At 36.4% G+C, this 12,481-nt stretch overlaps 1 pseudogene; it reads right to left on the bottom strand.

The window, feature by feature from the left end:
* Window positions 1–4,663: 4,663 nt before the first annotated feature.
* On the bottom strand, window positions 4,664–5,505 carry LOC129071637 (developmental pluripotency-associated protein 4-like; annotated as a pseudogene).
* Window positions 5,506–12,481: the final 6,976 nt, after the last annotated feature.

Here is a 12,481-nt window from a genome sequence, read left to right as displayed (position 1 = left end):
TGAGGGGAGGAGTTAAGGGAGGAAAGAAGGGGAAGGGTTTAGTCAAGGAAAAGGTGTAAATGACTCACAGACATGGACAACATGGTAGGGATTGACTGTGGGAGCATGTGGTCGGCAGGGCAGGGAAGTGCCATGAAGGAAAACTGGGACAATGGCAATACAACAGTTTAAAAAAAAAAAAAAAAAAGGAAAATTTAAAGACACAGACAACAGTATTGTGATTACCAGAGGGAGGAGATATAATTGGGCAAAGTGAGATAAGTGACGTGGGGTGGTGAACACAAAATGCAACATACAGATGATGTATATAGAACTGTATAACTGAAAACTATGTAATTTTATTAACCAATGTCACCCCAGTAAATTCAACTAAAAAGTAAAAAGCAAAGATAAAAAATAAACAGAAGTAGGCAAATTCACAACTAGAGCTGAATATCTTAAAACTCCTCTATCAGAGATTGATAGAAAAAAACAATTTTAAAAATTAGTGCAACATAAATGAATGGAACAGCACAATTAACTAATATGATCAAATTGGCATCTATAGAACACTATACTTAGGAAGTTTGGAATGCACATTCTTTTTAAGTTTGATGAACATTCACCAAAATAGATTATGTGCTGGTACATTATGTCCCAGAGGGCTGAAATTTTTCAGATCATGTTTTTACATATGCTGAAATTAAATTAGAAATAAGTAAATAATGTAAATTATTAGGAATTATTTCTTAAATTAACTAGAAAATCTCTCCAAATCTCTTGAGACTAAGGAGTAGACATCTATAAAACCCATATGTCAAAAAAAAAAAAAAACCTCTGGAGAAAACTGTAGAACATTTTTATCTAAATGATAATGAAAACACATTTCAAAATGTGTGAAAGCAGCAGTGCCTAGAAGATAAATTATCATTTTAATTCTACATGTTAAAAAACAATGCAGTTTTAAATCTGATTTCACCTCAGAAGTTAGCAAAAAAGAAAAGCAGTTTAAATTCAAAGCAAATAGAAAAATAAAAAAATAAGAAAGATGGGAGGGGGAAAAAAACCAAATAAACAATGGAATAGAAAACACAAGTGAAGAAAATAAGGAAAACAAAAACTGGTTCTTGGAAAATATTAACAAAATAACAAGAATGATCAAGAAAACAAAAGATAATAAAGCAAGAATTGTCAATATCAGAAATTTGGAATGTCCCCTACATATTAAATGGTTAATAATAGAATATTATGAATAACCTATGTCATCAAATTGAATAACTTAATGATGGAAAAGTTCCTTGCAAAACACAACTTTTCAAAACTATCACAGGAAGGAATACAAAAATTTAAATAGCCTTGTCATTATTTTTTAAATGGAAACTATCATTTAAAATTTTACCACTTTAAAAACAACAAAACCCACGAAAAGAAAACAAACAATACAACAGACTCAAATGTCTTCATTGGTGAATTCTACCACACATTTCATTAAAAAGTAATACCAATATTACACAAACTATCAAAAAACCAAGGAGGAAATATTCCCAATTCATTTTATGAGACTAGTATATTCCTAATACAAAAGCCTGACAATAATACTACAAGAAAATAATAGACCAATATCCCTCATATATAGAAACACAAAAATTGTTAACAAAATATTAGCAAATTGAATCCAGAAATATACCAGTGATTCCACTGCTGGGATTATACCCTAAGAATCCTCAAACACTAATTCAGAAGAACCTATGCACCCCAATGTTCATAGCAGTAGAATTTACAATAGCCAAGTGCTAGAAGCAACCTAAGTGCCCATCAATAAATGAGTGGATAAAAAACTCTGATACATTTGTACAATGGAATACTACACAGCAGAAAGAAAGAACTACTACCATTAGGGACAACATGGATGGAACTGGAGAGCATTGTGCTAAGTGAAATAAGCCAGACAGCAAAAGACAAATACCATATGGTCTCCCCTATGAGTGGAACCTAATCAACAAAACAAGCAAGGAAAATATAACCAGCAACATTGAAAGAAAAAAGAAACAGACAGTAACAAAAGGGAAGGAGGGAGGGGCGTAACAGGGAAAAGAAAGGGAAGGGTCATCAAGGAACACGTTTAAAGGTCCCATGGACAAAGCCAGAGTGGGGAAGAATTAAGGGTGGGATGTGGGGGTGGATGGGGCAGGGGAAAGTGGTGGCAGGAAAATGGAGACAAATGTATTTAAACAATAAAAATAAATTTGTTTAAATAAATAAATAAATCACTGTTAACTGAATCATCATTTGAGAATTTTATAAGAAACAAAATTATATTTTTCTAACACAAAGAGGTGGAGAATATGATTACACATTTCCATATCCAATTCCATTTTATTAAAAATTTTTAAAAAATAATATATTGTGGCCCAATGGGATATATCATGGGAATGCAAGGTTGGCTCGGCATTCAAAAATCAATCAATGTAATTCAACACAATAACTGAATAAAGAAGCAAAACCATGTAATATTCTCAATAGATTCAGAGAAAGCATTTGATAATATTTAACAGCTGCTCATAATAAAACATTCTCAGCAGAGAACAGAAGAAAATTTCCTTAACCTGAAATGAACTATCTATGTGAAAAACCCACAACTAACATCATGTATATTATGAAATTCAAACTGTTGCCCTGAAGACTGGGGAAAAGACAAAGATATCCAGTCTGTTCATTTCTGTATCCTTTGTACTGGAGGTTTAGTAGTTTACTAAAACAAGAAAAACTATAAGTATTTGAAAGTAAGAAGTAGGACTATCTTTTATTTTCAGATGACAGAATTGTAGAAAAATCCAAAACAATCTACATATTAATTGAATAATTAGTTGATTTAACAAGGTTGCAGGATAAAAATTCAATGTAAAATAATATTGCTTCTAAACATTAGCAACAAAGAAATGGAAAATAAAATTTAGGGGAAAAATGTCATTTCTAATAGTATTTTTAAAAAATCTAATAAATTGGAATAGGTTTAATTAAAAAAGTTCAATTCTCCTATACAGAAAATTATATAATATTTCTAAAATAAATTTTAAAAGACCTGAATGGAAAGATATCTTGTGTTTATGAATTGTATGACTGCTGTACTTGGGGTGATTGGGGTGAGATACCAGTTCTCACCCCAATCGATCTACAGATTCACTGAAAACCCGGTTAAAGTCCAAGCAGAATTTAGAAACTGACAACTTCATTCTCAAATTTGTATGGAAATGCTGGTCTAGATAGGACCTGGACTAGACTAAGTAATCTAGAAAGAGAACAAAATTGGAGGACTTATGGTATTTGATTTTAAGACCTGATACAAAGCTACAATTATGAAGAGCAAGTGTATTAAAGATAGAAAACAGATCAAAGGAATAGAAAACATAGTTCAGAAATATACTCCCAAAAAAATAACTGGAAAAAATTAACCCTAGTTTTTCCTTTACATCGTTCACAAAATTTATTCAAAATTGATCATAGACTAAAATGTAAAACTAAAAATGTTCTAGAAGGAAAAATAGAATAACATCTTTATAATCTCAAGTTTTATTAGGTCACAAAAGCATTAAGCATTTTTAGAAAAACCTGATAAAGTAAACTCCAACAAAATTAAATTCTTCTACTCATCAAAAGACACTACTACAAAGAAAAGACAAGCCACAAACTGGAACATAATTGGGCTACATATATCAGACAAAAATTTTCTCTCCAAGCTATATAAAAGGTCTTTCAAAAGTCAAAAGATTTACAAGCAATTTTTTTATTTTTTACAGGAAAGAAAATGTGTGTATTATTTAGTACACTGAAAAAAAATGACCACTAATCATCATGACTTTTGGCTTAACCCTACTGAGTTAAGAACATTAAAAATAATTTGCATACAACAAATATAGTTTTCTAAACACTATGAATTGTTTTATATAAATATATTATGTATTTATGATTCAGAAGTAACCTTGAATATTTTTAACAGAAAATATTAAAGCAGTTACAAGTGAAAATAATATTGGCAAAGTGCCCTGTGTTTTTATCCCAGAGACATGCCACAGAAAACTTCAAAAAAATGTTTTGTATATCAAGAATGTGTTTTTGAGAGTGGAGAGAATAATAGCTTTCCCTTTGGCTTAAAAGAGTCAACAGTTTGAGGTCATGAAACAGAAGCAGCAACTCATAAAGGAGTCAGAATTCTGAGGCAGAAAATACAGCATGGGAGCACACTGTTGTTTCATCACTCAACCCTCACACCAAATGCTTAGCTCAGATTCCCACTTTAAAAGAGCAGCTGAGGGTCACTTCTATTTCAGAAGGGTAGTCATTTGATGGTATGAATGTCTTTTTCATCTTATTAACTGCTATGCATGATCATTTGTGAAGTGCTTCTTCCATTTTAAAACATATGTCTCTTTACCCTAACAGATGAAGCAGCATGTGCTATTTGGAGTCTGGGAGTAACCCATGTTCCTCACCAGTCTGTGGCCCCTGTAAGCAGGAAGCATGGAAGGTGCTGAACAGCCTGGAATTCAGCTGTCAGTGGCACCACAAAGTTGGTTGTAGTCACCTTTTCACCATTAAATATAATCAGAGCTGTACCCCTTTCTTTAGCATTATAATCTCACTGGAGGCTTTTCATGAATGCCTTATTCCTAGGAATACGGCATTCCTAGGAATACGGCAATGTGGGGCCCAACACATTGTTCTGCAGAGGCAGGGGTGGAAAGCTGCAGGCAGAGCAAAAAGAATGCACATAGTCTTCCTTGTTTTTCAGGTACCAAGGTTTGCCCAGCATTAAACTCCAGCTGAACCCAACTCTTTGTGTCTGCAGGGAGATTTTGCCCATGAAGCACACACCACCAGACACCAGAGTCCTCTTGTGGTGATTCTGCTGCCTCCATCTTCCTGGTCTGGGGCTGCAATTCTACTGCAAGAGGCAAATACAGCATCCAGGCCAGAAGTTATTATGAAAACCCTGTCCATTCCCTCAATGAGAAAAGGAGACCCTTCATGAGCAGGTACCCCAACCTCAGGGGGAGGAAGCAGTCACTTTAGGAAGATCAGAACTTTCAAGAGTCACTTCCCCATTTTCCATCTTTGATTTTTTGTGTGTGTGATTTTCATCAGGATCTTGGCCTCCTTTGCTGCTACAGCCACTTCCTTTTGATTAGAGTAAGTGTATTCATAGAATCTCTTTCATGCTTCTAATTTCAAGCCTTTTGTACCCAAATGTAATTGCTGGCACCAAGTCCTCACAGTGTTTCAGTGAAGCATGTTGACTGGTAGCAGTTTGCAGGGTAATGGGGGATTTGGTGTCTTCTTCCGAAGTCTTACTTTTTTATTGCCTTGTGCCATCTTTTGTGGACAGGAAGGTTCTTCTTTTTTTTTTATAGGTCTTTATCATCTGGTACACTTTCCTGAGATTCTTTGTATACTTCATTCACCAACTATTTTAAGTAAGAAAAAGAACACATTCAAATAGCTAATAAGCATGTAAAAAGGTAACATCATGGTCAGGAAAATGCAATGATACCACCACACACCTGTGGAAAAGGCTAATATTAAAACAACTGCCAAATCCAAATGCCGATGAGAATATGAAACAACCAAAATTTTCGTATGTTGGTGGGAGAGTAAATTGTACAGAGTGCTTCGATAAACTGATTGTCAGTTTCTTTGTAAGGTAAACACATGCCTCCCCACACCTAAACATTTAACCAAGAGAAATTAAAATGTAGCCCCACAAGAAAACTTCCATAAGAATGTTCATGGCAGCTTTATTGGTAATAGCTCAGATCTGAAGTGTCCATCAAGAGGAGAATTGATAAATAAATTTGATATATTTAAATAAGAAAATTCTTAGAGGAACTAAAAGGATGAACCACTGATACATGAATAAACCAAGTCTCAAAAACCTCCTTTAGACAAAAACAAAAAACCAGGCACATTTATAAATAAGGCTTTCAAGAGCAGGCAAACCTATAGTGATAGAAATCAAAACAGGTTAACTTGGCTGAAAAGAGTTAAAGGGGACTTTCACAGATGATGGAAATATTCCGCACCCTGATTTGGGTGCTTTTTAGCAGGAGTACACATTTGTCAAATTCACTGAACTTGGACACTGAAGGTCTGCCTATTTCACTCTGTGTGAAATCTGCCTCAGTTTAAAAGTAAGTATTTAAAAACATTTTAAAGAGAGAGAATGACAAGAGAAATATTGGAGATAGGGTATACAGAAATCTTCCAGACAGTTTAGCTCCAAGTAGGAGCAGAGAAAACAGACAGTAACTGGTGCAACCAGTGCTAGGAAGATCATTTTGTTTGTTTGTTTCTTAGGATAAATGACAGCACAGTTGAATGCTGTAGGAATAATCCAGGCAAGTTGCTGGAGTGATTTCCCTGAGCAGACAGAAAAGGTGAAATTTAGATCACAGTGATGGGCTTAACTATAAGAAGCTGCTTAGAGGGATCATCTATGGCAAAAGGGCAGGTGAGAGTCTGTGGGTGTTTTCTGATCATCTTATCTCAGTGAAGTGGGAAGCAAGGTTCTCAGCTGACAGTGAAGATGAAGGAGACATTTGCAAAGAAAGGGTAAAAAATACTCACAGGATACAGGAGAGGGACCAGTCTACAGCAGGAATCAGGCCAAATCCTGCCTACCATAAAATCCTGTTTATGTTAGTGTAGGTAGCTAAATGTTAATAAAGGAAGGAGGCAAAAGGAATCAGACATTATTGTGCAAAATAAAACTCTCGAGCATGAACCTGTTTGCTTCACCAGGAAGCTACAGCTTCATACATGCCAGGGGATCACAGCATTGCCCCCTACCAAGGATTAACATCCCTCCATTCTCCCCTTCAGTACTGATTTGTCGGGGGGAAGCAGGGAGAAGTAAGCACATGCACAAGAGAAGTTGAAATGGCGCAGGGGGAGGTGCTTGACTTTAGAGGCCTGTCAGTCTAACCTGGGAAAGTGATCAATTATTTAGGAGGCCCTGGAAACTTGAGGAATTGACTGGCTATTTTGAAAAAGCTCCTGGTCCTTCTCAAGCTCAAGATGATATAATCCCAGGGAACAAAGAAAGCCCTTCTCTTTCTCACCCAGGAACATATACAACCATGCCGGCCGAGCAGCTGTATGGGTCCACAGCAGACCACGCAGGCTCCAAGTGACTCAGCTTTAATATGAAACAGAAACTCTGGACATTGACTCTATTTCTGGCCCTGATTTTATATAGTGGGATGGACAGCGATAGGGATTTGAACACCCAGGGGCAGCTTTCAATTTTACCCAAATAAATATTACCAGACCTCATCCTCCCTTTTCCTTGTGACACCACGAGAACCCACTGCCACCAGCAACATTTATATGACCCTGGGGCTAAGAATGATTTTTACATTTTTAAGTGGTTGGAGGGAGGGGAAATTACAAGAAAAATAGCATTTTGTTGCATGAGAAAATTAAATGTAATTTAAATTTAAATTTTAGTTTTTACATGCAAAATTTCACTGGAACACAGCCACCCACACCTAATCATTCAGGTATTGCCTAAGGCTGCTTTGTCATGACAATGGGAGCAGTTGAATAATTGCCACAAAGACCACAGGGCCCACAAAGTCTAAATTATTTACCAAGGGGCCCTTCGCAGATAAAGTTTGTCTACTAACATGATTGCTGGGCAGAATTAAGCATTTACTTGGGGTGTGTGATCCTCAATTTAAAATGAGACACTTTTGTATGTTCTTCTTTATCAGTAATGTGGTCATAATCAGGCCTCTAATTAGATCACAGTTTGGTTGAGAAACTGTCTGGCACAAAGTGAGTTTTATTCAACGTGAAAACCCAACCACTTATGATCATTTCTTCCTTCTGGGGCTAAAATGCATCGATGATGTAAAATGCAGAGGTCACAGTGGGGTTCTGCGCAGATAGGGCTGCTACATGAAACACAGATCAGGAAAAAGCCTCTCCTCTATAAACTGGGCTTTTTGCATTCACGTTCCCCAAGAGCAATTTTCTGCGGCCCCATGGATAACTGTTAGTTTTTCTCATACACCAACCCCAACCTGACGTTGTTCTGAATATGTGCTCTTAAACTGTGCTGGGAGGCCAGGCTGTGATACAGCATCTGTGAGACCCAGAGGGAAAATTTAGGACTGGATCAAGTGCGAGCATTTCAGAAGAGTGCCCCTCACCCCACCCCCACTCAACCATACTACAGACATTCTTTTACCAATGCAGTTTCATAACAAGAGTTTAGGGATACTATTAGTGTAACCATGATTACCCATGAATGAGACTTGTCATTACCTTCCTAAAATGTTTTAAAAATTTTAATAAAGTGGCAAAAAATATCATTATCTTCTTAAATTTAATTAACAAACTTCTCATGTTTTCTTGTATTCAATCTTGTATCTATGGGTTTTTTATTCTATTAACAAATATTTATTAAGTACATACCATATACAGAAATTGGTAAAAGCCATGAAGTGAGAAGCAGAGTTACAACAATGCATATGGCAAGTTTAGTATCTCAGGTAGTTAATTATACAATATTTTATATTTCACTTTTACATCTGGAATATATTGAGAATTGATTTTTTTAATTTTTATTAACTTTATTGGGGTGACATTAGTTAATAAAATTACACAGGTCAGGTGTACATTTCTACAACACCTGTATACATCATCTGTATATTGTGTTGTGCGTTCACCACCCAAAGTCAAGCCTCCTTCCATCACCATATAGGTTCCCTTTATCTTCTTCTACCCTACCCCCTACCCTGCCTTTCCCCTCTGGTAATCACAATATTGTAGTATGTTTCTATGAGACTTTTCTTCCTTAATCCCTTCGCCTACTTGATCCATGTCCCAAGCCCCTCCCTCTAACAACTATGAGTCTATTGCTGTATCATGAGTCTGTTTTTATTTTGTTTGGTCATTTGTTTATTAGATGCTACATATAAGTAAAATCATATGGTAATTGCCTTCCTCTGATTTATTTCACTAAGCATAATAATATTCAGATCTGTCCATGCTGTCATAAGAGGTAAGATCTTCTTTTTTATGGCTGAGTAGTATTCTATTATGTAAATATTCTACATCTTTTTATCCACTCATTTACTGATGGGCACTTGGATTGCTTCCAGTTTTGGTTATAGTAAGTAATGATGCAATGAATGCATGCATATATTCTTTCAAATTACAGCTCTGGGTTTCTTTAGATATATTGCCAGAAGTGGAATCTGGATCATAAGGAAGTTCCATTTTTAATTTTTTGAGGAAGCTCCATACTGCTTTCCACAGTGGCTACACTGATCTGCATTCCTACCAACAGTACACAAGGGTTCCCTTTTCTCCACATCCTCTCTGACATTCATTGTTTGTTGGTTTACTGATGATAGCCATTCTGATAGGTGTAAGGTGATAACTCATTGTGGTTTCAATTTATATCTCTCTGATGATCAGTGATGTTAAGCATCATTTCATGCGTCTATTGACCATCTGTATGTCCTCTATAGAGTAATATCTATTCAGGTCCTTTGTCAATTTTTTAATTAGACTTTGTTTTTGTATGTTGAGTTTTATAAATTCTTTATAAATTTTGGGATTAACCCCTCATCAAAGGTGTTGTTGGTGAATATCTTTTCCCATTCAATGGGCTGTCTTTTCATTTTATTAATGGTTTCCTTTGCTGAGCAAAAGCTTTTAGTCTGATGAAGTCCTGTTTGTTTATTTTTTCTTTTATTTTTCTTGTCCAATATATTAAAAAAATATTACTATGAGAAATAACTGAGATTTTACCACTCATGTTTACTGCTCCTAGAATTTTATGGTTTCTAAACTAAAATTTAAGTCTTTAATCCATTTTGAGTTTATTCTTGCATATGGTGTAAGAAGGTGATCTAGTTTCAATTTTTTAAACATATCTGTCCAATTTTTCCTACACCATTTATTGAACAGACTGTCATCATCCCATTGTATGTTCTTGTCTCCTTTGTCAAATACTAATTGACCATAAAGTTATGATTTTTATCTTTCATTTGGTCTATGTAATGTATCACATTGATTATTTTGAGGATATTGTACCAACCTTGAATCTCTGGGATAAATCCCATTTAATCATGATGTATGATGTTTTTAATATATTTGAAAATCTGGTTTGCTATAATTTTGCTAAAATATCAAGATTTTAGCATTTATGTTCATCAAGTATACTGGCCTATAATTTCCTTTCATTGTAGTGTATTTGTCTCATTTTAGAATTAGGATAATGGTAGCCTTATAAAATGAGCTTGGGAGTCTTTCCTCTTCTTCAATTTTTTGAAATAGTTTGTGAAGGATAGGTGTTAGTTCTTTTTTTAATGTTTAGTAAAATTCACCAGTGCAGCCATCCAGGCCAGGGCTTTTGCTTCTTGGGAGCTGACCTGTGAAAGGTTCCAGTACAAGAATTCTGTTTGTTGGGAATTTTTTTTAATTACTTTTTCAACTTAATTAGTTTTAATCAGTCTATTCAGATTCTCTGATTCTTCTTGATTCAGTTTTGGAAGACTGTTTATTTTAGGAATTTATCCATTTAATCCAGATTATTTAATTGTTTGGCATATAATTTTTCATTCTTTTACAACTCTTTGTGTTTTTGTGGTATCAATTGACATTTCTCTTCTTTCATTTCTAATTTTATTTATTTGGGTCCTCTCTCTTTTTTCCTTGATGAGTCTTGTTAAAGATTTATCAGAATCAAAATGGTGGAGGAGTGAGTGGAAGTCACACTGACCTCCTCCCAGAACCAATCTGGAATTACAACTAAATTGTGGAGAAATCACCTAGAACAAACAACTGAACAAGAGCAAGAGAGGAGCCTTGTAACCTCAGAGACAGAAGAACTGGCTTTAGTGCAATCTAACTGATAAGAGGTGCAGTAGAGAACCTGAGAAGGTGGGCAGGGCACCCACGGGCGGCAACACCAGAAGAATATTGAAATGGCCAGTGGGATCTCCCTGAAAAGAGCGAGGTCTAAACAAAAAGCGGGGATCTCTAGCATACAACACCGGAGCCCAAAAAGTACACAGAAAAGAGCCAGCCGCGAAAAGCGGCAGGGTTGCTCTCTGCAAGAAACAGGTGGCTGGAGATGCAAAGAACTGTTTAAAGGGCCAACGCATAAATTTTTATCTGCAGCCACTTACTCTGGTCTCCAGCAAAGCTGGGGCCAGAGTGGGCTAGAGACGCCTGAGGAGAAACTGGGGAAGGAGGATTTGGGGAGAGAACTGAGGGAGTAGCCAGTGGGATCTCGATGCTGACTCATGCTCCATGCAGCAGCAGCCATCTTGCTCAGGCAGAGACTACACCCCTGAGCTGCAGCAGCATCAAAAGATCCATAGCCCCACCCCCAGGTGGGATTCCAACCTACCCCGAGCTGCCTAAGGCAGCCTGCTGAGTGCAGAGTGACTGGATTAACTGCTGAAGGAGATAGCCACAAACAGTAGACTACTGGAAGTCTCAAACAGACTGCCTAAGGTCAGACAGGGTCAACAACTGACATTATCAGAGGGCAGGTCCAGAAAGTAAAAGAGCGGTCTCCAACCATAGAAGTTCACATCACAAAGTCAGGAAATCAAGACAGATCAATTTAAGAATCAGAAGCAAAAAAGAAGAGTCTCACAAATAATGGGAAGACAAAGAAATAAGCCCCACTCAAAGGGAAAGGAGGAACCACCACAAAGAGAACTAAATGAAATAGAGGCCAGTAAATGACCAGATATTGTGTTCTAAACAATGGTTCTCCAGAAGCTCAATGAGCTCAGAGAGAATTATCAAAAACTACAGGGAAACTATGAAGAACTTACTGCCAACTATATTAACATGAAAAACGACTTAGAAACTATCAAAAAGAGACAAGAGGAAATGAATACAATTTAGAAAGATTCCAAAGCAGGCTAGATGAGGCTGAAGACCGAATCAGCGAGCTGGAGGACAAGGTAGAAAAAAACACCCAGAAAGAGCAAGAAAATGTAAAAAGACCCAAAAAGAATAAAGACGCATTGAGGGAAATGCAGGACAACCTGAAATGTAATAATATCCATATAATAGGGATACCAGAAGAAGAAGAAGATGAGGAAGGGATAGAGAACCTCTTTGAAAAAGAAATGATGGAAAACTTCCCTAATTGGAGGAGAGAAAAAGGCACACAGGTCCAGGAAGCACAGAGGGTCCCATTCAAGAGGAACCCAATAAGGCCCACTGCAAGACACATCATCAGAATAGAAAGCCCAGAAATAAGCCAAGGTCTCTATGGACATCTAATATTTGACAAAGGGGGCAGAAGCATAAGGTGGAGCAATAACAGCCTCTTCAACAAATGGTGTGGGGAGAGCTGGACGGCTACATGCAAAAAATTGAAATTGGATCATCAGTTGACACCATACACAAAAATAAACTCAAGATGGATAAAAGACTTAAATATAAGTCGCAACACCATCAAAGTCCT

Source organism: Pteronotus mesoamericanus, unplaced genomic scaffold (assembly GCF_021234165.1).
Source record: "Pteronotus mesoamericanus isolate MK-2021 breed Mesoamerican mustached bat unplaced genomic scaffold, CSHL_Meso_final contig_27, whole genome shotgun sequence".
Taxonomy (NCBI): Eukaryota; Metazoa; Chordata; class Mammalia; order Chiroptera; family Mormoopidae; genus Pteronotus; species Pteronotus mesoamericanus.
The sequence above is the reverse complement of the archived record's forward strand: the minus strand, read 5'-3'. Positions and strand labels throughout refer to the sequence as shown.